Source organism: Struthio camelus, chromosome Z (assembly GCF_040807025.1).
Source record: "Struthio camelus isolate bStrCam1 chromosome Z, bStrCam1.hap1, whole genome shotgun sequence".
In the NCBI taxonomy this organism is placed as follows: Eukaryota; Metazoa; Chordata; class Aves; order Struthioniformes; family Struthionidae; genus Struthio; species Struthio camelus.
The window spans coordinates 9498839-9526234 of record NC_090982.1 but is presented as its reverse complement, the minus strand read 5'-3'; the positions used below and the strand labels follow the sequence as shown (position 1 = coordinate 9526234).

General features: G+C 47.8%; 1 protein-coding gene across 8 annotated transcripts in view; it reads left to right on the top strand.

Annotated features, from left to right (window-relative positions):
• Nucleotides 1-539: 539 nt before the first annotated feature.
• KANK1 (KN motif and ankyrin repeat domains 1) overlaps nt 540-27396 on the top strand; it is a 129917-nt gene continuing 103060 nt past the window's right edge. For 2 of the 8 annotated variants that reach the window (XM_068927719.1, XM_068927722.1), the window contains exon 1: nt 11423-11553. The gene's annotated coding sequence lies outside the window, so the exon portion shown is untranslated. Of the gene's footprint in view, nt 690-11422; nt 11554-12322; nt 12526-12936; nt 13283-15067; nt 15208-24229; nt 24278-27396 lie in introns of those variants that run through there. The other 6 variants (XM_068927718.1, XM_068927714.1, XM_068927720.1 and 3 more) reach the window with 6 other exon arrangements.

The window sequence follows — 27396 nt, the reverse complement described above, 5'->3', positions numbered from 1 at the left end:
GGGGGGGGAGAGGGTTTGCACAGTTGGGGGGGCGGCTGGAGGGTTGCAGTGTAGTAGGGGGCTGAGGGGGGTGCACTGTCGGGGAGGGCGAGAGGGTTGCATTGTCAGGGGGGTGCAGTGCACTTTTGGGGGGGGGTGGAGGGTTTGCACTGTAGGGGGGAGACTGCAGGGTTGCACTGTAGTAGGGGGCTGCACTGTAAGGAGGTTGGAGGGTTGCATTGTCAGGGGGGTGCAGTGCACTTTTTGGGGGGGCTAGAGGGTTTGCACTGTAGGGGGGAGACTGCAGGGTTGCACTGTAGTAGGGGGCTGCACTGTAAGGAGGTTGGAGGGTTGCACTGTCGTGGGGAGGGGCAGAGGGTTTGCACGGTCGGGGGAGGGCGATGGGTTGCACCGTCGGGGATCCAGGGGATTTGCACTGCCGAGGGCGGGGGTGGGGGGAGAGGAGTGCAAAAGGTTTGGCGCTGTCTGGTGGGCGGCAGCGGCCGGAGGGTCCGGAGCAGCTCGCGTTGCCGGATTTGGGCAGCGCGCAGCCGCAGTGCGGAGCCGCCGGCGAGCGGGCAGCGGCGGGCGCGGGGTGTGCGGGCGGGCCGGGGGCGGCAGCCGCCCCCGCTGCCCTCCCCTGGCCTGCCCAGCCGGGCGGTGCGGTGCGGTGCGGTGCGGGGCCCGCCGTCGGGGCGCGGAGCGCGGAGGTGAGCGGCGCCGGGGGGGACGGAGACTGGCGTGGACGGGGCGGGCGCGGAGCGGGGCCGCGGGCAGCGCGTCCCGTCGGGGCTGGGGGCGGGGGGGGGGGCGCTGCACGAGGTGGGTGCAATCCCTGCCCACCACCCCCGCGGGCGCTTGTTGGGTCTACGTGCTCCTCTCCCCACCCCCGTGCACTGAAAATAAGGTTTCGGCACTTGCCGCCGGCGGGCTTGGGTTGCTGGTGGACTCCTTCCTGCCCGTCTCGGGGGGCGTGCGTGCAGGAGATAAGAGGGGGAAGCCAGGTGTGAGCTTGTTGCGTGGATCCGTCACCTCCAGGGAGGGTTGTGTTCATCCCTGCCTGGTATGCGTGGACTGTCTTGCATCTAGTCAAATTCCCGAGCTAGCGCTTGTAGAGGAAACTGACGGTCTTTCTCGAGAGGAGGAGGGCAGGTCTTGGGTTTTTTGGATGCCCAGCTTATGAATTACCTTAAGCTTAGCTGTTTTTCCTGGCTCTCAAAAAGAGCGCTTGGAATCACCCCAAAGTGTTCGAGAACTGTCTTGTTCCTTTTGAAACGGAGAAATCATGAGGCGCGGTGGCTCCATACACAGTTGTGTTTAAAAAAACAGTTCAGGCGTTGTAAGCCTTAGTAAGGACAGTGACTTTCCTGTGACTTCTGTGGCCCTAGGTTTTACAGAGGATGAAGCTTTATGGTTAATTTTCCTAAAGTGATGTTAAGACTTGTCATAGTATGCTTTTTATTAAACGGAAGCTCTCAAACATTTAATTAACAGCATAGTTTGTTTGGCAGTTCTGTAAATTAGTTGGCAACCTTGAACGGTGGCCAGCCAAAAAAGATGACCATGACAATTTGCTGATTAAAAATATCAGATTTATCTTATCCTCTTATTTCACACCTTCTGGCAGGGTAATTGGGTCTGATTAAAGGTTGGGAGTGCGTGTTGTGAAGAAAGGAGATAGGTGAGAGGAGGTTGATTGGTGTTACCTGAGTTTTAGGAAGGCTGAGCTAATTTAATAGGCATCTAGCGTGTACAAAGAGAGCCCTGACCTTTCCATGCAGATGGAGTTTCAAGTCCTTGAGACTGCTGTTTGGGTCTTTTTGTGTGGCCAGCACCAGATTGCCAGAGGAGAGTGTGAGGGATGGGGCAGGTGTCCCCAGGCAGGCAGCAGTGGGGGCCCACCCCCAATGCCAGGGCAGGGTTGGGGGCCCATGGGTCTCTAAACAAAGCTGCTACAGGAAACAGCACCTCTGAAATTGTCTCTTGTGCCGAGAAACACCTGCCTGGCACTAGTGACTAGGCAAAGTGGGATGTTAACCCCAAACCACCTCCGGAGCAAAAGCAGGAGCGTTGCCCCATGGTGGGGGGGGGGGAGGGCAGCTCATTCCTCCTGGTGGCCTCCAGGCTTTGACCCTGGTGGCCTGTTCTGCGCGGTCCTGAGAGCTGTGCTGTGGCCACTTGGCACTGCCAGCACATCAGCTGTCCCTGAGGGACAGCCCAACTTTGGACCCTTTCAAGATGAGGAGGGTCTTAAAGCCAGGGCCCATGGGCTGATACTGAGATTAGTCGATGAAAGATGACAGTATCCCCCCTCCCACCTTCTCCTCCCATATATCTGGTTTTGAGTAAAAGAAGTTTCGGCCTCTGCATATTGAGGTTTTTGGGGGACTTGGGTGGGGGAGCTTGTCATGCAAACCTTTATGGCAGGATTTGATGAACTCCTCCTGTTTCATTTATCTAGTGTCACGGTGACATTTTCCCTTTCCATTGCTGGGGTCTAGATGAAAAATGTTCCACTGAAGTGGATGGCTCTCTAGTGGCCAACATGGTAATGCCATTAAATAAATTGCTCGTGACTACTCTGGGTGATTTGGTGACAACTTCGGTAGCACTCCAGCCCTATAGAGGAGGAGTCCCCAGTGTTTCTTGCATGCCCGCTTACCTTTGAGGTTAGGTGTTACTCTAGAACTGCACTGGTGAAACCAAGATTAAAACTGGGTCCTTAGGCTGAAAACTGGATTTGGGTCTTTTTTTAGGTGGCACTCTAAATACTGTAGCAAGTCTCTAAATACTGTTTCCATTGGCAGACCTGGCAATGGATGTATTTTTCATACCCCGAATGACTTTTGTATGAGATGAGCGCGTTACAGTTGTTTCTCCTCGGTGTCTGTTTACTTTTCCCGCTCTGCAGTTCTCTCAGGCTGCTGGTACTGCTTGCGATCTCACTTTCTGCAGTGCCCTATACGTCTAAATAATAGATGCTGAAAGTGAAATGCAAACTTTTTAATGAAGAGTCTCTTTTGTAACTGATGCAGGGTTACCATGCGGAGCTGTCAGAAACTGGCAGCTGGCTGCGCTTTTAGTTAGCAAAGCGTGAGTTGTTAATTGAGAACAGTTGCAAATTTTCTTGTGGTGTCAGCACCTATTGCAGTGGTAGGTCATGGAGAAGGAGGGTTTTTTCCTAGCCGTTTAGCTAATGGAATTGAGTAATGGAGCAGAGTAGGAGTTTTGAGCGTCAACACACGGGCTGTTAAAATTCGCCACTGTTTCCTTCGGAAAAGAAGGAAATGTGGCACGCACAGGGTGGCTTGAAAGCTTGTGGGTGTGCACCTGCGTAGGAAAGAGTTGTGTCTAAATTTGTGGGCTGTGGTAAGATGATAATGACAAGCTTTAATAACCGGTTATCATGTCATAATGACTAGAAAAGGTTCTTATGTGAAATTGCAAGAAGAAGAAACCAACAAATGATTGCAAAAGTCTTTGGTTTTACCTAACTTTGTAAAGATGCAGCCAATGTAATTTACAGGTAGGTTGATGCTACTCCTGTAATTTTACAGGATTTACTTGAGAAGTTTTTTGCTTGAGTTATGTAAAGGTATATAAAAGTCATGATATCTTTTTATAAACCTTATGTAAGCATTGAAATAACAGTTTATCTTGACTAGTGATTTAGATTTATGATCAAGCTTATGATGTGTTTGGTTCTGGTGGAACATGATTCATTTTAAGTATCTTAATAGTATCTATTTTTGTGGTTGAGTAATTGGCAGTGCTGTAAAAAAAAAAAAAAAGGCATTTAAACATCTCCTAGAGGAATCAGAGAAACCACTTAGACTTGTCAACTTTGACACTCCATAGTTATCTCTTGCTCCCGATATAGATGCTCCATATTGAGGTGGAATAACGTGCGGATTATATAGGTGATCCCAGCTGTCAGAAGGCTGGGGCCGGAAGGGAAGTGGTACTACATGTCAGGGATGAACCAGTAGGATCCTTTTTTTTTTTTTTTTTTTTTTTTTTGCAGTTTATGTATTTCATGCAGGTTGCTCTTAGCAGAGTCATGTTGTGAATTGTACTGTAACTTCCAGCTCACTTTGTCTGAACGCTGTGCATCTGTTTTACTTCCTTGGGAAGCTGGAGCTGGAGTCTGAATATTGGTTTGGGGCGTATTGGTATGTCTTACTCATCAGAAAAAAATTCCTGGCAAGTTCGGCAAGATAGCAGAAGGATATCGGCATTGAGGTTGTACTGGTTCACGATGATGAATGCATGAAGTGACTTTTCAGGTGCTGTGGTATTGAGTGAGCGGAGCCCTGAAAATGGCCTGAGCTTTGCTGGTAATGCAAAGACTTTCAGTATGCAGCAGGGACTGTGAGGACGCCCAGTCTCACCTCCGGTCTGTCACAGTCCCTGGGCTTTTACCCACGTATTAAGCCCAATAGCTAGTTGAAGTAAAGCATAACTGCCCCCCTTGACAGCTTATTCCAATTTTTATTCTTTTCCTGCACTCAGAAATGATTTCTAATGATAGAATTCTGATTTCTAATTAGAATTTATGGGAGAGAAACACCAGATCAAACATGAGTCATGAATTCATGCTTCAATTCACGTTTAATTTTTCAAACATATGAGTAGATTAAAGACATAGGAATCAGACATTAACAGTTGAAACTTAATTGTGGGTAAGCAAATCGGTCAAAATTAGTCCTTTTTTAAGCTAAATTGTTGTTGATAGTGGTTGTTCAACATACGGGATTTCCGTGGCACCTAGGAACCAAAACTAGACCCTGGTATCTGCAGTGATGGGTTGGGGGTTATAACGAAGACATTTCCCTGAAACAAGGTTTCTCAAGAAAATGATCTTGCGAAGGTGAAAGTGGAACAGTGTCATATTGGGTGGAGAGGATGGTGCCCAAGCCCGCTTTGGGATATGTGGTTGGTGCCTCCGTACGGCTTATGCACGCAGAGAAAGTAGTCTGTGCAGTCCAACCACGCGGAAAAGTACCGAATCGGAAAGCTATTTTGTACTGTGCCGAAAGTACCGTTACATGGCAAGCAGAGCAATGGAGGAGACTAATGGAAATGAGAGAAGAGTCTTCTGCTGGCAAAATGTTGATTTTTCTCAGTCTTCTGCCCAGCTCTCTGCTCCTTGAACTACACACGTTTCTCTGACTGCATGGGTGGCTGGATTGCAAAGGAAGTAATGGCATTAATTTAGGCAATAGCTGTTTAGGAACTGCTGAGTCTTTTACCGAATAACATGTAATTGTATACAGTGTTTCTTGCGCTTCCCCCTGCAAAGGGGTGATGTTGGGCACAAGGCAGAGCTGGAGCCTGGGGTGGGAGGAGGAACGGCGGCAGGACAGCACAGGCTGCTGGCAGCGTCCGTGCTCCCGGCACGGCAGCGAGGAGACCTCTCTTGGGACGTGGGCAGCGAACTTGCAAGGGAAGTGCATTGCCAGTCTGCCCTGGTTTGATGGTCTTTGATGTCCTTGCCTTGTAAATGTTTGCCTGTGCACAGCAGCGCTGGACACGCATCGTGGCAGGAGTGCGCTGAGGTCCGCTGTCCCCTACAGCCCCTCTGACAGAGCGGAAGAGCTCGCGTTGCTTGGAGACTCCATCACTATACAAACATAGCTATGCTTCAATCCCAAGTAACTCTGGTTTTGTTTCTGATCTACCTTCCTCTCAGTCCAAAAGGCCACCAGTGCAGTTGTAGGAGAGGCTTTCTGTCTATAACGCTCTTGAAATAGGTATGCCGAGGCAGGAGCGCGTAGCTCGGAGCAGGATGTCATGTCCATAACCGTGTTTTCAGAGGAGGTGGAAGGAGTGCGTGAGCTGGGAACAAATCTACAACTTCATCTGTGGCCGCAGGGCCCGTTCAGGGGGGTTTCGTCCTGCTTTTTTTCCTCTTCTGCCCATTGAGTGAGTTGGTTGCGACTATGCGGCTAGTGTGTCAAGGACAGCTTGAGATTCGATAGGAGCAGGAAACGGTACTGTCCATGAAATTGTACCTGGGGAGGACGGCAGCGAGGAGGGAACAGATGAAATGTTGGTTATTGGCTGAGACTCCAGCCCTTCTAAGGCTGCTTCATGCTAAGAGGATGGTGCAGCATCTGCGCGAGGGGCATCAACCGGTCCCAGGACCCTCTCCCGTGTGGCTTTGCCCTGCTTAGTGTGAGCCTGCTGCCTGGTGTGAGGGAGAAGTTGCTCTCTTCCAAAGAAAGCAATGCAGAAGGGATGTATGCCAAGATTTTAGCCTTGTTTTTCCCTACTTGGGGGAAATTTCCAGTGTACTGAGCTTAGGCACAGGCCAGCCCCTCTCTGGCAGAGACTAGTACTGGGGGCTTTGAGAAATGTGCAGTATTCATATACCTAAGGCTAAGGAGGGCTAATCTGCCCGTTACCTTCTGTCTTGTGTTGGTCTCTAATTAGCAGACATTTTTTTTAAGCCCTAAGTCCTTAGAATTAGCTTTTTTTTTTTCTTCCCCTGAACACTTTAATTAGTAAGTGCAGCTCCAGATAGTGCTGTTATCCATGAAAGTGTCCAATCCTTCTCTCAGACTCACAAAGCCTGTGGCCGTCGTGACTTCTGTACAATGATAATGTGATCTGTAATATGCGTGTGTGGGTGCACATGAGACCTAGGGTGGGATTAGCTGAACAGTTTTTATCCGTTTGTTCTTTCTGCCTCCTACTCCCATAACTTGATCATCCCTCATCCTTGAGATAAGGAGAAAGAAGCCCTGATTTTCTGTGCCTTTTACTGTTTTTATGTAGTTCCCCAGCCCCTTCTAATCCTTTCTCAGTTTCCTAAGAGATGAGCTGTTTTTTCAAAGCCTTGTTGGTTACTCCTGCGTTTTTCTGATCCAGCTCTGTTTCCGCTTCCGCAGTCTCTCCGTTAAGGTTGGATGCTGCCCACAACGATCCGGATGATTTTGCACCGTTAACAAACCTACTAAAATAACTCCCCCCCCCCCCCCCCCAGCTGTTCTCCAGTTGTGCGCAACAGCCCAAGTGCAGTGCCGGCTTAGCAGGGGAGGGTGGGAGGCCTCTCAGTGGTGCTGAGGACTTGCATCAGAAACTAATAGGCATGTAGTCATGGTCCGAGGATTCCCCCTTGAGCCTCTAGGCTGTCGGAAACCAACACGACTTGTTTTAAAATTTGGTCCATTAATGAACAGCTTTGGAAAAGGTGATGAAAAGCATCCTGCTCCGTGGGTGGGATGCGAACAACTCCTTTGCTGTGGTCTCGAGCTTCGTACGCATCTCTCTCTCCAACCTGCAGCTTGTTCGTGTCAAAGATGGAAGGGGTGAGTTGAAAAGAAGAATTTCCCCTGACTTGTTCTGACTTTCTCTCCCTTCCCTCCTTCCCCCCCCCCCCCTTTTTTTTTTTTAAACTGCAGCTGTTTTCCCAGTTTAATTGTTGGGGGTTTCCCCTGGCGTGAATCAGTGTCAGAGGTTGAACGTGTTTGTTTAGGTGCATAAACATGTCTGTGTGTGTGTGTGTGTTAGGACTTCTGTCAAAGTTTTTCATTCACTTCATGCGATGTTAGATGAGGGAAGGCTGGGGCTCGCTTAAGAGCTGTTTTGGAGCAGCTGTGTCAAACCTCCCCCCAAGGACTGGAGACGATAGCAAACTTTCTGCAAATGCCATATGGTAATACAGGGGAGCTCTGACAGTCACTCCAGACTAATCTGATTTGGACAGAGGAAGAAAGACCCATGGGGTGTCTTATGCAGCACTTCACTATTTCTCCAGGGGTAATTTGCCAAGAAGTGCAGTCTGACTGAGAAAAGAAAAAGAAAGAGAGAAAAAAATAAAAAAAGCTTTGGATTCGGACTAGAGAGCCTTTCTCTCTATTTTTGGCTTTTGAGTGTTTTTAAACTAGAGTACAAAAGTGACGAAAGACAGTGGGGCCGATTATCAGACAAAAGTATAGGGACATGACCCTGGCACAATTATTAAATGGAGCAATATTGTGAAATTTGTGTCTCTGATTTCCAGGCTTACAACAGAAAAGGAATCGAACCGAAGGAGTTGATAGGTCTTTTCTCTGTTTTGCAGCTTAGCAAAGGCAATTTAAGCCTATGTTTTTTTTTTTTTTTTTCCTCACCAGGTCTTTACTATTAACCCGAAGGCTGTGGTAGGCACGTTCGGCCCTGTTTCAGCTCCTTCTCTTCCTTGTGATGTTGGACTGATAGATTGAGACCCAGTTGGCTTACCCCAGCCATCCTGGCTTTTGCCGGGCCGCAGCAGGGCAGAGCGCCGCTGTTCTCTGAGCGGATGTGCCCCAACAGACGCGGCGGCGTAAGGCCTGCCGAGAGAAGGTGTTTGACTTAGCTGAGCCTTTCTGCAGAGCAGGAATCAAGGCTGGGGTCAGTCCTGCCGCCTTGCTGGAGCAGAGTGCTCCAGCGGATAGTTGTTCACCCGCTGTGACAAAAAAACGCGTGCGGACATCGTTCAGTGTTAGAGCAGCTACATCAAGGTGGGACCGGGTAGGTGTATCAAAGTAGATACGTCAAAGGTGCGCGCTTCCGTAGCCTCCTGGGCTTTTCATATCCCTTCTCTCGCTTACAGGACATCTCTTAAACCCACCCTGTGATCTCCAGCTTCCGGTTCGTCTGGTAGTAGCACTTTTCTCGTAGGCGCTGGCCGCTGAAAATGGGCTTTGTGCTGGGAAGCTGGGTGAAGAGGGGTTGCCACTCAGCTTCGAAACCACTCAACGCTGAGTGATGTATGCTTTAAAAATTTGCTGGAGGTTCTGATCGTAGTCTCTAATTTTCAGTTAAAAAAACAAACAAACAAAAAAACATGTTTCCATTTTGACATGTGCCTTAGCTGCTTGAAGTGTAAGTCCTTGGACAGTTTTGTTGAAAAGCAAAATTTGGTGAAGATTTGTTCCTTTGTAAAATGTTGGGATTTTGTGGGGGGAGAGTCAGTTTTTTGGTTTCTTTTTTAATTAAAGGCATTAAAGGTGACTAGACTCTTTTCAGGTGTTCAGTGCGGGAATACATGAGTAGGGTTAGAATTAAGCTGTTTGTGGTATTTTTCTAAACCTCACTTCACATTTTTCAGTAAACAACCTTTGCTTTTTAAAAAACAGTCTTTATCCCAGGCTAATCTGAAGATTTACAGGAAGCAACACAAGAAAAGTGTGTGTGTGTTTTTTTTTTTTTTTTAAGTTCCATTCCTCATTCTTAAACTTTTAACTTGTGGGTTTTATGGTAAGCTCTTGTAGAGCTTTCTTTCCTCGGATGAATGCCAGTCTTACTGTGGCTTCAAACCCAGGACTGGCTGTTTTCTGCCCAGAAGTCCCTTCTGGTCCTTTTGTGGGCCTGACAAGTTGGTAACTTCCCCAAATCAGATGAAATCACCTGCAAGAAGACACTAGGATTGATTCTTCCTGAAACCAGCAGGTGCTGAAAAGGATGTGAGAGTGGTGAGCTGCGGTTTCAGCTGGGGTGTCGCATCGGCCTCCTTTAACTGGGCTGACAAAGTTCAATCATATTTCTTACAGTCTTGTCATAGCGTCATGGGTTGTTTTCTCGTCTTGCCTTTTTTTTCTTTTTTCTCCCCCCTCCAGTTGGGAAAGGGCTCTGATCTATGCCTGGCTGTGGAGCTGGAGCCTTCTTTGTCTTAAATCCTGCCCCCACCTTGGGTTTATCCCCTGCTCTTTGTCCACCTTGCGTGCGTTTCTTGCCCCGTCACCACTGCTCCTTGGGACCGCTGTCATGGTTTTAAGCAACCTGTGAGATCGGTCACATCAGCTAAAGCACTGGTGGCTGCCGGGAGCGTTCCCAGCTGGGGAAGTGTAAGAAAAACAAGCCCTGCTTTGTGTCCCGGCGCGCATCGTGACTGTCACGAGTTTGGTGGCAGGCGCGTTCAGGAGATGCAGCCGGCGGGAGACGGTGCAGCGCCGTGGTAGGAAGCAGCTCTGCCCCCGCGGCGTGAGCCTCCCCGGGGCGACTGCAGTTTGGACGGGATCCCCCCCGCCTCACCAGAGACAGAGCTCACTCCCGGAGGGGTTTTGTGTTTTTAATTGTTGGATTAAGACCTTTGGATCCAGAAAATGTTATAAAGGGGGGGAAAAAAAACAAATAAAGAGTTCTTCCAGAATCTTAAAAATAGCAGATGACTGCATACGTTCTTGGTGCTATTTATAAGGAGTTGCCTTTTTGGCAGATGTAAACCTGAGAGCGCGTCAGGTCTGTTTCACCTCTGGCAGCTCCGTCTTCGGTAGGCAGGTGGGAGACGGGGCAGAAGGGGTGTGCTGGAAGGGCTGAGTATCGGGTCGCTGGCTGGGCAAGTGTTAAGTGCCTGTACTAATTTCTTTTTAGTCTTGATGCTGGTATGCTTTTGAGGTCAGCAACTAACCAAAAACCAAGGGACCCGCAGTTTGTTGGTAGAAATGAAGGATGCAACAGGTACCTTCCCACCTTGCGCCGCTGCAAAGCTGCACGTGAAGCTTGGCATGCACAAGCACAGGGTGCGCGGGACAAGGCAGGGGGTTGAGCGGGACAAGAACTGCTGGGTTCAGCCAGCAGTCCAGCCTCGTGATCCTGCTGCCTGCTCATCTCCGGCTGCGTTTCCCGTGTGCCCGCTCTCATCCCTATTGCATCCTCCCCCCACCGCCGCCAGCAGCCGGTTGCTGGTTGCTGGCGTTCCTGCGCTGCGTGCGGGTGTGTGTGTGTGTGTGTGTGCATGCAGCGGGTGTGTGTGCATGCGGGGTGTGTGTGTGTGCATGCAGCGGGGGGGGGGTTGTGAGGGGGGTGTGTGTGCATGCAGCGGGGGGGTGCAACAGGGGGTGTGTTTGTTTGCAGCGGGGGTGTGTGCGACGGTGGGTGGGTGGGTGCATGCAGCAGGGGGGTGTGTGCATGCAGCAGAGGGTGTGTGTGCGATGGGGTGTGTGTGTGCATGCAGCAGGGAGGGGATGTGTGTGCGACGGGGTGTGTGTGTGCATGCAGCGGGGGGGTGCAATGGGGTGTTTGTGTGCATGCAGCGGGTGTGTGTGTGCGCGACGGGGTGTGTGTGTGCATGCAGCAGGGAGGGGATGTGTGTGCGGCGGGGTGTGTGTATGCAGCAGGGGGGTGTGTGTGCATGCAGTGGGGGGTGTGCAATGGGGTGTTTGTGTGCATGCAGCGGGGGTGTGTGTGCGGCGGGGGGTGTGTATGTGTGTGTATGCAGCAGGGGTGTGTGTGCGCATGCAGCGGGGGGGGTGCAACGGGGTGTTTGTGTGCATGCAGCGGGGTGTGTGTGTGTGCATGCAACAGGGCGTACGTGCATGCATGTGGGGGTGGAGGGCAGCATCCAGGCTGCCCCCTGCGTCCTGCCCACCCCTGTCCTCCCCCTTCCACATCCATTACACCCACCGCCGCCTGCCCACATAGCTCGCATTCCTGAGCCGTTCCTGGTATTTGATTTGGGCCCGTGTTTTGCTTTGGAGACTGTTATAGCTGCGTACAGGAGTTTTTTGCAGCTTCCCTGTAGCTGCATCTTCATCGAAAGGCGGTTCCCGAGAGCGAGCTGGCGCAATCGCCGCCGGTTCTGGGTGGATCCAGGTCTTTTTGGAGGTCGGTGAGGCGACAGAGGCGTGCACAGGCGCTCCCCATCCCTTCTGGGGGAGGAGGGCAGGCAGTCAAGGGGCAGAGGTTTGGTCCTGCGTGGACAGCAGGGGAGTCCCAGAGAGGCTCGGTGCTGCCTGAATGGGGTGCTGGAGTCTCCTTGGCTGTTTTGTGGGGAGGAAGCCTCATTGTAATTTCAAGTAAAAGACCTTTTTTATCCTACCCCCCACCCCTTCCTCCAAGCAGCTTGTTAATTAGCATCATAAAAGTGGGCCAGGGTTGGCTCTTAGGAAGTTGCAGGAAATAAGATCTCTACAACTGTTTGAGTAAGAATGGGATGATTTATGAGTTATTTTATTATTGGTGCATTTAAAAGCAACTGCTAATTCAGTTGTTTAATATCTTATTTGCACAACGTCAAGTTACAGCCGTTCTTGCACTGGTGCTGAGAAAGTCTCCTGAGTAAAAGGAGCGCTGGCTTGGCCGGTGATAGTGGTGTTGCGCCGCAGAGGGATTAGGCGGGTACTTAAGACCTTTCTCCCTGTAAATCCAGTCTTCAGAAACACTGAAGTTTCCCCACGGCTTAATAAAGCTCACTCGGCAATTCTTGGAGCAGAAAAGCAATCTGCTGTACAAGACACTGAATAACCAGACACTCCTAATCAAAGATGGTAAACGTAGCAGAACAGCAACAACAACAAAAGTCAATTTATTTATGTATAGTTAGGAGGCTAATACAGTGCTGGGACTTCCTATTTTCTCTCACCCAACAGCCTGTGTGTACATTAAAACTTAGTCAGACTGACTTTGGCCGAGCTGAACTGCTGGAGCATCCAATTGCATTGATTTCAGCCCAAAAAAACTACAAAGCCACAAAGGTGGTCTGACGTTCCCGCAGCAGGTCTACAAACAGGTGTGCAAGCAGGGGAGCTTCTTGAAAGCATGACCTTTGTGTCTGCGTTGGCACGACAGAAGCAACAGGTACAGTGTGTGGCTTTTCTCTCTCCTTTGCATTAATCTTTGTACCTTTGTTTTAAAACCCAGAGCTGTAGAGAGGCCCTGAAAGAAAGAGCCAAGGTGGGTGGTAGAAATCAATGCTCTGTATTGCATCCAGATTCATGTTTCTGTGCTGTGTTGCAAAACCCGTTTTAATGCCTGTTCTCTGAAGTTTTTTATGTGGCTGGTTAAACATACAAGGGAAAACGTTAGGCTCAAAAGAGGAAAATTTCCTCACCTGCTCAGAGTAAAATCTTGATTTGCACTGATGCTTGAATATTTATATTTGACTGTCTTTGCACTATCTATTTTGAGGGAGGGTTTTTCTGAGAAAAAATCAAAGCGAGATCCAGATAAACCTTTGCATGTGAAAAGCGACCTTTTTACTTCCTGCAGGAGCCATGTTTTCTCACTTAAAAGCAATTGCTAAACCGTCTGTAGCCTGCAAAACACATGGATTCAACTGAAAATAATTAAAGCAGTGGTGGCTTGCCGTGAAGATTTATGGAATGGTACTTCCCTCTTTCCCCGTGTGGCCTGACACTCAACGAGAGGCATCTGCCCACAGCAGGATGACTTCCCAGCGCTTGGAGTTGTCGTATTCATCAGCACAGCGTCCTAAGAAGTGAAGTCAACTTCTTGCTGATTCTGGAGAATTAGCTGGAAGTTTCTGACCGTACCGTGTGAATGTGAGGCTTCTTAACCATCTGCAAGGAGTATCAGTGCTCAACGTGCATCTCGAGTAGGTCGTTGCTGGCCTGCCACCTTCCTAGTTAAGCTTATGAGCTCTTCATCCCCTCCGTGCTCATCCCCTAGTCTGGGCTGCTTCAGTTGTGTTGGCTACCAGCCATTGATTTAGAGAGGCCAGTGGAGTATGTTCAACGCAACTAGTTTCTCCCAAAAGCTGCTGGAGTGGATGTGTCGATGGTGCCTGTCCGTCCCTCCCGGGAGCCGCTCAGTTTCACGCAGTTTCAGCGTGGTGGGAAGAAACGCGATGCAGCTTCCGGCTCCTGGTGGTTTCTACCTCGTGACCTGGAGCAATTTCCCAGACGTGTCTGTGAAACGTCTCGTGTCTTAGCTGTTCTGATTTTAGCTTTTGCTACTCCTCTGTCTCAGCTATCCTGACTCTTTTCATTTCCCGTAACTTTTCTGTCTAGTGCATGTTTTGCTCGCTCCTGGTCAAGTCGTGCCTGTTCCTCCTCCTCTGTGTGCCCCCGAATGCTCGCTCCTTTCATTCGAAGGCTCTGAGACAATGCAGAAAAGGGGTTTAAACAGGAAAAAAAGTAAATAAATTAAAGGGAGAAGTGAAAGAGCTGGCCCTGAGTGATTTAGGTTTCTCCATCTAACCTGACATAAGTAGAAACTTTTTGTCTTGAGACTCTGCTCTTCCCTTTACGTTTTCAGTTTGTCATCAGATTTCTTCTAGTTATGAACTTTGTCTCAAGGGAGTATTCCAGGAGCGGAAGTGATGAACTTGCTGTGCATTTCCCTTTTCTATTGCTAATTGGAAAAAAAAAAAAAAGGCATTGCTGCTCCTCCTTGTAACACAGCAGCGGCGGGCAACTACTGCAACTTTTCAGGCTGCTGCCATTTTACAAGATTTTTACCTTGGATATGTAAAAAAAAAAAAAAAAAAAAAAGACATACTGGACAATTCTTGGTACCAAGTTCAGTCCTCAGCGCTGGAAAGGAAATTTATGTGTATCTAGTAAAAGATAAACCTACTGCTCAATGACAGTTTGCAAAGGGGAAGCTTTTCCTCACATATATCGGTAAATTGGAGACTGCTGAATGTTATGTTGTCTCTGTGTGTCTGAAAACTTGCATTTTTGTTCTCCTAGGAATAGAGTAAAATCAGACATGTAATAAACCAGCTAGTGGCCAGGGATCACAGTGTGCAAATGCTTTGAGATGTTACAGGTGCTTTTCTCCGTCTAATCTAATCTCAGCTGTTTGTAGACGGATCAGGTGGGTTGTGGACTAACCCCTTCTCTGAGATCTCGCCATACAGCTGGCTGTGACCAAGTGAGTATGTGACGCAGATCATGTGCTGCCTCTTGTTTCTGCTTTCTGCAGAAATTCATTTATTTTCTTAGCTGTGAATACGCTTCTTCTAGCCTGATTCGCAGATGGTTTTTGAACTGTCCTGATTTCCCTCCGTGGTTGAGCTGAGAGCCGATTGTTACAGGGCTGCTTACGTTCTGGGTGACGTTATAGCCATAGCGTGCGTTTTATTTTTCTGTGTGAATCACGGTTTGATTCCACAATATTGATACTGTGGAAAAACGTTGTGCTCCGTGACTGGCTTATGATTCGTCTTGGACGGCCTGCTAGGGACTGCAGGCGAGTGGATGACAGCAGTAGCACTGGCTGTGTTGAAGTTGAGATAGCGAGGAAGCTTCTTAGCCTGTAACTCCATCTTCAGGTTTGGTGTTATGGGAAGGGGTAACATCCACCTTGCTAGACGGGTCCTGAGCTTCTTTCTGCTTTGAAGCTAGGAGATCTGCACTGGCTCTGTCAATTTCCTGGGCTGTTGCTGGAAAACTGTTTGTGTTTTCAGTTATGGTTTAATTTCCATCTGAGGTGATATGGTTTAATTTCTATCTACCTTTGCCTTGCTGGCTCCCGGGGTGGCAGCACTTGGATTGGAAGCTGGATCTTTTGGAGGTGAGTTTCTACCATGGCAGGGGTGAGTCAAGATGGCGCTTTCATTCAAGATGAAAATTGCAAGTTGTTGAGGGTTTTATTGTTATTGTTCTATTTTGTTTTTTATTTTATTCCTGACCTTATGCCACGTTAGCATTACCCTGCTGTTACCCTATTTGGCCAGCAGCTGGGGAGCTACTGGGAGCTCGCTGGGGCTCGGCTCTCCTTGGCTGCAGGCTGCTTGGAGAGCGGGGGTGTCGCTGGTGGTGTCCTCGTGTGACCGCGATGTCCCCGGTGTGCAGAGCAGGGGGCTGCACAGGTAAAACGCAGAGGTGCCCCATGTGCAGGCAGAGCCTAGGGGGTAAGGTAGGGCCGTGGGGTAGATGCCCCAGGTTGCAGGGCCATGGAGGGGGCCGGCCTATGGTGGAGCGAGTCACCGACTTTATTTGCTTACATCTATGTTATCCATGCATTTGCTGAAGTTGGACTGTAAACTGTCATCTCCTGCTTTCTTCTAGGTACGTGTTTAGTGTTTCTGTTACAGTATTTTCCCTTCTTTGAGTTGCTTTTGTACTTACACCTCCTAATTCTAGTTTAATGACCTTTCTGTGTCCAGGGGTTGTACGTCATTTGCATCACAATAGAGTCCCCTGAGAAACTTCTGGAATAATTTTAATTCTGGAACGAGTGATAATTAGTGCAAAACTCCAGAAGGGAGTTTCATGGAGTTGATCCTTTTGTGCTGCTAAGTCCTACAACGCTGATCCAGTTGGGCTTTGTTTGGCAGGTCAGGTGGCGCATCTGAGAGTTGTTGACTGGCTACCAAAGCTTGTTTTAGTGAGGAAATAATGGAATAGTAACAAGTGTGTCCCCAGTACGAGCTCCCAGAGTTCAGTTTTATGTAGCCTTATTTTTAGTAAAAATTAACAAAAATCAAAGCCATCTCAAGGATTAGTATGTCACTTGTTTTTGGCTGGTGTATTATGGTTGGTTCCATTTGAAAACAAGATTGTGGAATGAATTTCTCAAAGCTGAGTAATAAAATACATTAGTTAGAATGAGGAAGAAACTACTTACCTCAGTGGACTGTTTCTCTCAACACCTTGGATTAATAATGTTTTGCAGTTAAGAGTTATTCATACCAGAACTATGTAGCAAGTTATGCTTCTAACCCCCTTCCCCTCAAGCAGCATTTCTTTTGAATTACCAAGTGCTATATTTGCTAGTAGAAACATGGGAAAACATGAATATATTGTTAATGGGAGAGATGAATATATTGTTAATGGGAGAATAGCTGAGGGAGGATGTTGAAAGCAGTGTGCTAGCAAGAGCCTCTTTTTTTTTTTTAAACATGCGTGTATGTGTATGAGTGCCTCGTTTTAAATAGGAAAATAGGAGACTGGTAGTAAACCTTAGTTTTTGCATTCACTTTCCCCAGCTGCTTGTCTCAGATCTTTGTTAAGCTCGCTTTTTGTTCCTCTCACTCAGCTCAGGCCCAAAGGTCACAAAAGGGGCATCACATTTGGGGATCTGTCAGTGTCTGAGCATCCCTTGGAGGGCAAAACAAAGAACAACCATCTCCTTTTCTTCCCCCACCCCAGTACTTCCATCAGCTTCTGCTACACTTTTGTGCAGTCAAAATGCTCTGCAATTGCTTTCCTGTCCGTGAGTTTTGGTGGATTTCTTTTCTGCCGCCTTCCGTCAGATAGGTGGCAAGAGAAGAAGTGGTTCTTCAGAGGAAACTTTCTGCCTGCTGGGGATGCAAACGGGCCATTTGCTTCCCTCCCTCCCGCACCTCAGCCTTCCTTCCCTGGCTTTAGTGGACTTTAGTGCCGATGCGCAGCACCACTGTGACAGCTGGTAGGTGTCCAAAGTCCTTTGTGCCCTCTCAGCGTGCAGCAGGAAGTGATTTGTCAGAGGATCAAAGCATTGATGAGGTGAATTAACTTTTTTTTTTTTTTTTTGCCAAACCACAGGTTTGACACAAATGTAAATGTTGTCTGATGTTTATAAGGACTGCCAGGGCTCCTGACACGGGAGGCTTTTCTGCCTTTCACTCAAGTTTTAGTGGTGTTGGCATGGCTGTTTTCATACAGCAGCTTCAGTGGACTATCAGCGCTTGCATTTCGAGGTAAGACCAGGTGAGCCAGCAGTTGCACGTGGGTAGGCAGGAAAACGTCTTTTAGCGCGTGATCTCATGCAGCTCTTAAAACACCAACACCTTCCAGTGCTGGCGGTGACTTGTGCCTCCTTTCCTCCGCTCCCACCTCCGATTCTGAGACGCGATCGCATTGCGTTGGCTTTGCCCCAGGCTGCGCTTGGGGCTTGTGCCGCGGCGCTGCTCAGGAGCCCCCCGTCTCGTGGGTGCAAGTACGAGATAGGGTGAGGCCCTGGGGAAGGGTTAGCGTTGGGTGTGCGTTTGTAAATATCGTATTAGGTATTTACCGCGTTGTGGAGATAAGAGTGAGGGGAAGGACCAGGTCTTGCGCTTGGGATCCCCTCTTCCCTCAGTGGCGGAGAGCTGGGGATGTCGTTGCAGGGATGGATGCGTGCAGGAGGGCAGCGCACCCCAGGCGGGAGCGCGGGGGAGAGAGGCAGCCGAAGCAGCGTGGGCTGGAGGTGGTCCTCAGCCACCTTGTTTGTGGGAGCAAACAACGCTGCAGCTGGCTCTGGACTTCGGTGTCTTGTGCGGGGTTTCGTGGCCCAGTGGGGCAGGCAGGAGAAGCAGTGCTGGGCGGTGTGAGAGCGGCCGGTTTTCATGGTCCAGGGGACAGAGAAGAGGGTGTTAAGAGAAGGGTGATTTTTGTTAAGCAGTCTCAAATGCAAGAGGGGAGTTTGTGTCGGTTGCAAGCAGGTGGTGGGGGTCTGTGCTCCTGGGAGCTGTGGGGGGGGGGTGAACGGGATTGCTGGCACCTGGCCAACTCCCCTGCTTTTTTTTTTGGGGGGGGGGGTTCGTTTTTTTTGGTCGAAACACCCCAGGGCAAAGTGAGAAGAAACGAGGGGCGGCGTCAGGATGCCTGAGTGATAGGAGCAAGGGGCTGGGTGGAGGCACACACAGAAAAGGCTTGAAGTGAGCTGTTAATGAGTTACAGAGTCATCCTGCAGCGGCTGGGGATGCCAAGGAGAGATGTACACAGTGTGAAAGGCAGGAATGTGCACGAGGGTGTTTAGTCCAAGCGAGGACTCGCCCTCGCTTTTGCACTTAAAGTAAGGAGGTCTGTGGCATTTTATTGCTTTTAAGCAGAAACAACAGGGTGTAGCAGGAAAGAAGAGACTTTGCCTGCACGCGTTTTATTCCCTATCCCGTTCCTCAAGATCTGATAACGCTGCTGCGAAATGCTCGGTGTATCATCTCAGTAGAGCCGCGTAATTCCTGCTTGGGCAGACTGGGTCTGGCCACTGGCGCTCCCTGTCTGCATCTTCAGGGCACCTCTGGCTGCCGTTTCCCAGTTTACATACCCAAGGAGCGGCTGGAGGCCGGTCGGCTTGTTACAGAGCAGCCTGTCCGCAGGAACCCGTTAACCTGCAGCAGCATATCCTACCGTGGAGGACTTGTGCTTGAAAAGGCAATGTTCCCACTGTTTGCCTAGAGCAAATATCTGGTGTGTTTAAGGAAAGAAAAGAGTGGTCCGTGACATTCCCATTCTTTTTGCTGCTGGCTCCAAATGCACACCTGAGGTTGAGCTGCAGGTGTCTTCAGATTCAAACCGAGTGAAACATTTTTGCTTCTCAGATTTCAGTGAAGTTTGCGCTCTGTGGTAATGCCAGAAACTGTAATCCTTTTTTTTTTTTTTTTTTTCCTCCCCAGGGGAAAAATGAAGCTGAAATCATTGGGTGAGCGGGAAGAAAAGCAGTTTCAGGATGGGGACAAAGAGATGAAAAATCAACATGAGAAAACACAGCTGACTTAGGCCGCACATCTGCCATGCATTCAGTGTGTGCTGTGTGTGCATCCTCTGGGTGGGTGATGCAGGGCGCTGAGATCCTTAGCTTTACTGCCTGTGTTTGTCCTGTTGTCCTGTTTTCAGCTCAGACCCGTGTGGTGTCTTGGGGCTGGGTAGGAACAGGTACTGAAAGGAAATAGTGCTGAGAGTGTTGAAACATAACTGAAAAAGGACGATCAGATTAGAGCTCCTTTAAGTGTTGTTTATGACTTGTCCCGCATCAAAACAGCAGCAACAACAAAAAATTATTGAACAGCTCCATGCTTTCTTCTGTCCTAGTCAAAATGAGTGACATCACAAACATAAACTGGGGAGGGAATGGTGAAAGCTGGTTTGTTTTTAGAATCCTTTTAGTTGCAAGTGGGTTTGTTCTTCCAAGTTTTGATGACTGTCATGTCCATTCGGCAGTCCAGAAGGATAGAGCTGATCTTCTGCAGCTGTTTGTGGTGATATTGACTTATGGTTATATCTATCTGGTGACAGCCAGGAGTTTTAACTCTTGCTGTTGTGACTTCTCTTGTTTGTACTGCGATAGCACAAGGGGCGGCAGCCCTGCCATGCAAGCAAATCACAGCTGGTCACAAAAAGCTTGAGACTCTCAATGATGAGTAGTGTGCTGAAATCTCTCCTTGTGGGGCTCACCAGTGTTCACCCGCTATTCCTTCTGTCTGACTCATCCCTTCTCTCAGTGCCTTTTCCATTTGGTATAGCCTTTTATCCTAGGTCAGTCGAGCACCTGAGCACAACAGAGACCAACTTCCTTAGGTTTCAAGTGCTTTAGCTGCCCCGTGTCTCCTGCAGCCTGCATTCTGGTCCTGCCCTTACAGCAAGATGTTCCTGCCCTATTGCAACTTATTTAGAGATCACGTTTATTTCAGGGAAACTTGTTCATCTGAGAGGACTCTTCCTCATGTAAAATGATCCTTTTTTGGAGCATATATGGCTGTGGCATGCTGACACCTAATGAGAATCGCCGTGCAACAGAAGTTGGTGCTTGGAAAATTAACTGGTCTTAAATAACATAGCCAAGAGAAGGACTGCTTGCCTTTCACTTATTGCTGCTGCTGAAAGGGAAGATGATACAAACTGATCTCCCGAGATGATTGCATCTCTTTTGATGACATTTTTCAGAACAAATCAGGCCTCTTTCTTCTAATGCTATCATCTGCCAGTCCTTACATCAGCAGGTACTTTGCAGCTAGAAGCTTTGCAATGCTTGGGTGAGGAGGAAAGGTGGGACAATTAATTAGCGACTTTCTTGCTAACTGGTGTCCTGTTTCACTCTTATCAAGTTGCAGTGGGTTAAGAATGGCTAGAAAAAAAGCTAATCTGAGAATCTCTTTTCATGGCTTGATGTTGGCCGTCTGGAGGCTATTTTTACCACCCACGCTGAGTGGTGTTCAGTGTAAGTTTCAGCTGCAGTCCTCTCGGAGCCCAGGGCCTAGGCAGAGAGGGGAAGTCACAGCAGCATCTTCACCTTCCCGCGTTGCTCCCTCATCAGTGCAGTTTCCTTCCCCTAGAGCGGTCTGAATTCACCTCTCCACCAAGGGACCTGGAGGAGGAAAGGACGTCCTTCTTGGTACGAAGGGCAAGAGTTAGTATTGTTGGTACTGTTGTTGGATTCCCGAATAGCTTAATGCTCATCAGATTTCGCCAAGGATTGTGCTGTGGCTGAATGAAGAAAAAAAAAATTAAAAAATTCCCTCTCTGCCTACCACTTCACTCTGTCAGAGCAAGAAATAGCCTCTCTTTTGGCTTAATTTCGTTCATTTTCCACTGCTCTAAGAAAGCAGTACTTTCTCTTCCTGCCATTTTCATAGGGAGCAGGCGTTTTGAGAATAGAGAGTGGAAGTATATCTATAAACGTCTTTCCAGTTGCATATCAAGGGTGGAATTCCTGTAACTACCTTTAGAAGAGCAGTTTCTCCTTCACGGTTTTGCAGAGGATATTCTGTGGCGGTCTGTATATATACATTCCTTCCCCTGCCCCCCAACCTTTTCGGCCTTACTGTTACAGGAGGTTTACGTTGATAGTACAGCTATGTTAGCGTTGTAGCAGAACACACACAGGCTGCGAGGCTTGACTGTTGAGGTTTCTGTGGAAGGTCACAGTGGAGAGACTTGAATTCCTGTGTTAATCACACTGAAGAAGGATCTCCATGCTGGTGTTCCCAAAAGATTAACAGAACGGTATCGCCTTGCTTTGAAATGTGATCTTAGAGCATCCAGCTCTTCAGAACTGTTTCTTTCATGTTTAACGTATGCACTTTTTTATTTTTTTTATTATTTTTTTATTTTTTGGTAATGTGTGGATTTTTACACCAAGTAATTATTATTCCGTGGCGTAAAATGTGAATCTCAGTTTATCCCATCGTTTGCCTGCTGTTGCCTTGTATGTCACTGGAAGCTTTCAATGCTCTTGAAGCAGGGGCCCCTGCAAGATCAACACAGCTATGAGGTCTTGTACTTGCGCTTGCTTCATACAGTATCTGTGTTTTTCTCTATACTCTTGTTCTGCTGAGCTGGCAGAGTACACCAGGGTGGATTGAGGTGGCCGCGAGTTTGGCCTGCTCAGAGCACTTCCCCATGCGGCTACAGCTCCAGGGAGAAGAAGAACCTAATGATTCTCGTGGACTTTTCCCTCTAAAGCAGTCTAGTGTCCAACCCATCTGGAAACAATTTCTTATTAATTATACAAGGCACTTTCTTCTCAAAAGTTAAGCACTGATAAAGATTGGAAAAGTTGTTTATGCACCTGAATTTCCCCTCCCCCCCCCAAACTCTAATGTATGTACAGACAGGCTATAGATTACAACATTTTTTGGATGGAAGCCCTCTATAATATTGCTTTCTTTCTGTCAGGGAGCAGTCTATGAAAAGAGGGTCATGAAGACACTTACTGCAGGGCTAAGGGGGAGGTGTTCACATTTTCAGTGGGTGCTCCAGATGTTTATGTAATGTGCCTAAGCTTGCACTGGAATACGAAATATTTGTGAAAGGCCCCCAGGTCTATCCATGGATAAGCTATTTGTCTAGGCTCTCCAAACAAAGCTGGGGAAGGAGCTTAACTGACAAGCCCAAATTGGCTCTGCGCTCTGTCTGCTCTTTCCCAGCAGAATGACTTGAAGATTGTTATCAAGCTACTTTTAAATTGGAATCTTAAATCCTATAGTATTGACTTTTTCCTTCTCTAGTATTTACTTGAAAAGCAAATACCAAAAAGCCTGTAAAGATTCCTGCCCTTACCTAGTAGCAATTAGATGGTCCCAGCCAGGACTTGATGCAGACTCAGTTTCTTTCAGTTCCTTGCTCTGTAGTAGTTTCTGTGCTGAAGATGCCCATTATCTTTCCTTTCTTTCTCTCTCTCTTTTAACCTCAAACTACTTTTGATTGACTTAAGGTGTTTCCATCATATAGCTCAGAGATATTTTATAGAGATACTCTAGATAAGGCTTAGGAGACTTGCTCTGTCATCTTTTGACAGAATTTAGGTTATATGGAAGGTGATGAGGATTTTCAAAATACAGTGCACCATAGTTTCAGGAGTTTGTAAAAGGTGTGCAAGGTTTAACCTCTGTTGAATAAACCACTATTTCCAAAAGCAGGTGAAAACAAACAATATTCCCAGCAAGTTCTGCAGATATTATCTTAATAACTGACACTGACCAGTTTTCTTATGTTAGAGGTGCATGTGAAGAAACTTTGCTTAAGTTGCTATTTCTCTTTTTTTTTGGGGGGGGGTGTCTTTGCTGTCTTTCTGTGTGATCACTGTGACCACTCATGTTCCCTGAGATACATGCTTATCCTACCTAAAGAGGTAACAGAGACCTCAGAAACTGTGAGAGTTATAACTAAAAGCTGGCTTACAGATACTGAGCAGTCCTTCACATTGCTATGGCTTCCAGTAGTTTTGGAGAAGTATATAACGAAGGCAGAGAGAAAGAGGGAGCGGGGCTGCTTGAAGTACAACGTTAAACAATTATCCTGGAATAATTCATGCCTCTCTGCTGGAACAGTGCTCCGAATCCATGCATCGTCCCTAGTGCGTGGGGAATTAGCCTCAAGTAAGTACTGCGCATTCCAGGTCTATTTGTAGCAAGTGCAGGGTATACGATGGGCTGAGTCAAGAACGCAGGAAGTGTTTAATCATGCAAAAGAGGATGGGCTAATTAGTTGCCCAGAGTAGCAGCACATGGATGTTGCTGTTACAATAGGTGTATGTTATACACCTGTCATACTGTAGGTGTTGTTGCGTCTCACCTGGTCAGGAGTATGGCTAAGTCTTGAGTTTGAGGAGTAGGAGAATTTTTTCGTAACAGGAGAGGACTGTCGTCAAGGACACACGTGCACAGTTCCCCTGCCGTTGGGAACTGCACTTTCTGCCTGCGATGAAAAACTGTGTTTTGTGTTGTCTTTTATGGTGCAGCTGTAAAGGATCTGCAATAGCATCGTGTATTTTCCTAGAGTCCCTCTGGGCTGCAAGAATTGGCCTGTGGTACTTAAGCTGTCTTAACTACCACTTAAGTACCCCAAAACCCAAAAGAGATGGCTGCAAGCAGAGCAGGTGCTTTGCACGCTCAGCCCCGAGGGGATATTGCATGCAGGCTGAGCGTGAACTGTGGTTGCTGGTGCAGTTTGGGGCCAGCCCGGCACCTCCTCTTCCTTTGCCTGCCCCGTTTGTCCTTCCTGTAGTGCTTCTGCTAAGGGCACAGCAGATGCGCGTGGTCCGGGGAGGACAGGGTGACCGGCTACGTTTTCGGTGGTGGACAAGAAAGCTGAAAATCCCTGGTCTAGCCCACTGTTGTCTCGACGCTGAGCCGACAGTGCTGGCATTGTGTGTTTGTAACATACGGACAAGGTCAGTCCAAAGAAAAGTTCTCCTGCCTTCAAAAATTTAATTCTCACTGGGCCTCATGCAAATCTTCTTAATTGATGGTTTGGCCATAATCTTAGCCCGGTGTGTCAGTGTGACTTTTCCATTCATATTTGTTCACGGCTGAAAGAATGTATGGCAAATACCCAGCGTAATTATGCATGTTTCTAATGTTTCAGCTTGTATAATACCGCCCACCTTCCCAGAGAGGTCAAGTTACTGTTTCAGGCATTGCAGTTAAATGATGTACCGAGCGCAGTGGACTAGCAGCCTTGTAAGTTTAGTCTTTTTTTCCTGCTTTTTGTACAGTAGTGAAATCTGGTCGGTTTTGTATTGCTGAGTAGGTTTCAGTGTTATGAGCTAATAGACTATTTAAAGTATATCTAAATGGGGCAGCACTTGTGGCTTAAAGTGGTGATTTGTTCCCGAATGGCAGTACTTAATGCCTTGGAAGTGTTATAGAGTGTGTGCATGCATGTGTGTGTGTGAAATGCTTTCGTCAGTATGTCTTTCCACAGGAGAAATTGTGTATTAAACTGCTGTAACAACTCGGACAGTCCTGCGCAAGTCAAAATCTGCTAGGCAGAAGCTGTGACATGACAACCATTAAGTTAGTGATTTTTTATTTTTGACTTCCATCCGCAATGACCCTGAGTATCCGCAAGCACTCTGAGCCTTCACGTTGACATGATAAAGCAGCGTTACAAGGCTTTGCACTGGGTTTCGTGTGCTTTTTCCACCCTGTCCTCTCCCTCCCCCACCTTCGGCTGGCTGCGCTTGCAAATGAAAGCCGGCAAGTTTTCGGATAGCATTGCTTTGGGTTGCCTTGCTCTGCGACCTGTGCGTTTTATCGACAGTGTGCGTAGAGAGGATTTTTGCAGTTTTATATTCTTCCTTTACCTGTTTGGGGGAAGTGTATGTTAAAGATCACACAGTTTACATGTGTTTTCCCCTGGTCTAGTTTGAGAAGTTAGGTGATTGTTAGATTACAGCAGCCTTAATGTTCATGAGCTGCAGCCTGAAAATGTGGTTTATGGGATTGTAATTGTAGTGACTGTCTCCCTAGTTACTTTTTGGTGGAAGGGAAAGGGGCATTGCCATTTGTACATGCCTTCTTTCCTGGAGAGTTTCATCATTCAACACTAGTTGTGGTAATAATACTTTCAGCTGACAAGGACATGCTGGCCAACACTGCCAGTCTGGTGTTTGTCTTCCCCTTGCTCTTCTGTCTGGCTTGCGTGAGGACTGAGCTCCTGCTGCTCCCCTGCTTTGTTTCTGGAGGGGGACAGTCAAACGTCAATTAGGATGACAGGGCTTGAAATGAAATTTGGTCACAGTGTCCTGAAGACACTGTTTTTCGTCTACCACTCCTTAAAGGAAATGAAACTCCCTGTCTAGAGTGTGATCCTCTTGAAGGTGTAAGTAGATACAGTGGTTAGTTGGGATAGGTTTACATCTCAGGGAGTAAATTCAGCATGAGTTGAATTTTTCAGCTTTTCTTGTGGACAAGTCATTGATTCAGAACATCTGATGAGACAGCTGTCCTTTTTTTTTTTTTTTTTTTGTTTTGAGAAGGAGAAACAGCATTTAGGTGGTAACGGCCCTCAGTGATAGCTGACCATGTTCATGCATTTGAAAATGTCTCTCATCTAAGCCTGCTGTAGCAAGGAGCACACCACACAATACCATAGTGCAGCTTGGAGTTCGTTAATTCATTGTGTCTTCATAGCTTTAGGCTGAAAATGTGACAGAGGCTCATTCTCACCTTGGTTCAATGTCAGGTATTTCTCAGAGCCGTAACAGACTGGGGGGGGGGGGGTGCATGTTGTGGGCGGTTAGGGGCATTCCCAAGCAATTCTGCGTTTTGGAGGCCTCTCTACCATAACATTTCCAGAAAGTCCTCCCATAGAAAAATATGAAGTGGAATCTTGCCAGTGAGATGATGATGAGATCCATTTGAAAAATGCCAAAGGCAGCTATTAGCCATGGATATAGAAGGCCTGAGCTGCACAGGCTGAGTGACTTGGTCCGCGGTTTACCTGTAGACCTATGCCAGAGGAGGACGTGAGTCCTGTCTTCTTTCTTCTGCCAACCTGAAGCGTTAGGGTGTTCCTTGCCCTGGGGAAAAGGAGGGGGAGGGCTTGAGTTTCCAGGCCTAGATACAGAGATGCATCTCTGAGGGATATGGATTCCCCAAGATACAAGTTCTTGGCACAGTTCTAAAACAGATTAACTGCGTAAGCATACTTGGTTGTGCAGTTGCAGCTGCACTACATCCATGAAGGTATGCAGCGATGCTTTACAGCTGGGGAGTGTTTTCATTTTCTGTGAGGATGGGGAAACAGCACAATGAAGAAGGATGACGTTTTTATGGAGATTCGTTCATGTCACTTGAAATCCAGCAGCTAAGAATTTTTAGGGTGCATCGAGGTTATTAGTGTTTCTGAACTGCTATTTCTGAAGATAATGGCAATCAGCTTTAAATCTTCAACTTAATTTTGAAGGTTAAGAGAGCTTAGTGAAGTGTCCTCCTTTTGTAAGCTGGCAGACCATTTCCCCTTCCTTCTTCTGTTTTCCCAGATCTAGCTGGAGACCAGAGGCTTTAAGCAAATGGTTTAAGGAGCAGGAGCCCTCCTCCTAGTACATGTCTCTCTATGGCAGGTGAGAGGCTGTCTGACCTAGGAACGGGGCAAACAAGATAGTCTTTTACGGTCCCTTGCACTTTCATTACTCCACCTTCCAGGTCCTTTTCATTGTAAGACAAAAGAATCGCCTTCACTCTTTCCTAATCCTTTCTCTCTTTAAGGAAGCAAGCACTGATTCATCCTGTGTTTTGTTTGCTTGTCAGAGATGCTTAATGATGTGTTAATGTGAACAAGTAATGTGGCATATAAATGGCTTATTGAGAAAGGTTGAAGGTGATCTGTTGCTGAAGGTCTTCCTAGTTTTCTTTCCTGCCAGAACCACTTTGGGGTAATTCTTTACACTTATGCACCACTGGTGACATCCTCTCCTCCCTCCATTTTTTTGCCTAACATCCAGTATCTCAACTAAGCTGGCCTTGTAAAGCCCATCACTGTCTGCAGAGAGGGGGGATGTGAAAGGGAAAAAACGGTTTGCGCTGATGACTTCACCTCCTTTCCCTATAGATGCAAAGTCCTGTATGGGCAACGGAGTCCCTGGGGAGTGACTTCCCTGCAAACAGGACAAAAGAAGGCATTGGGTGTGCTTTAAGCATTCATCAGAGAAGTTTCACCTACACAGCTGCCTCATTTGGTAGAGGGTGGATATTTGTGCTGATTCTCTGCAAAAGTTAGCTCCTTTCTGGTGGAAGCTTGGGTTCCTGCTCGCTTGCTGAAACCTCTCCCCAGTGGAGCAGTTGGTGTGTCACAG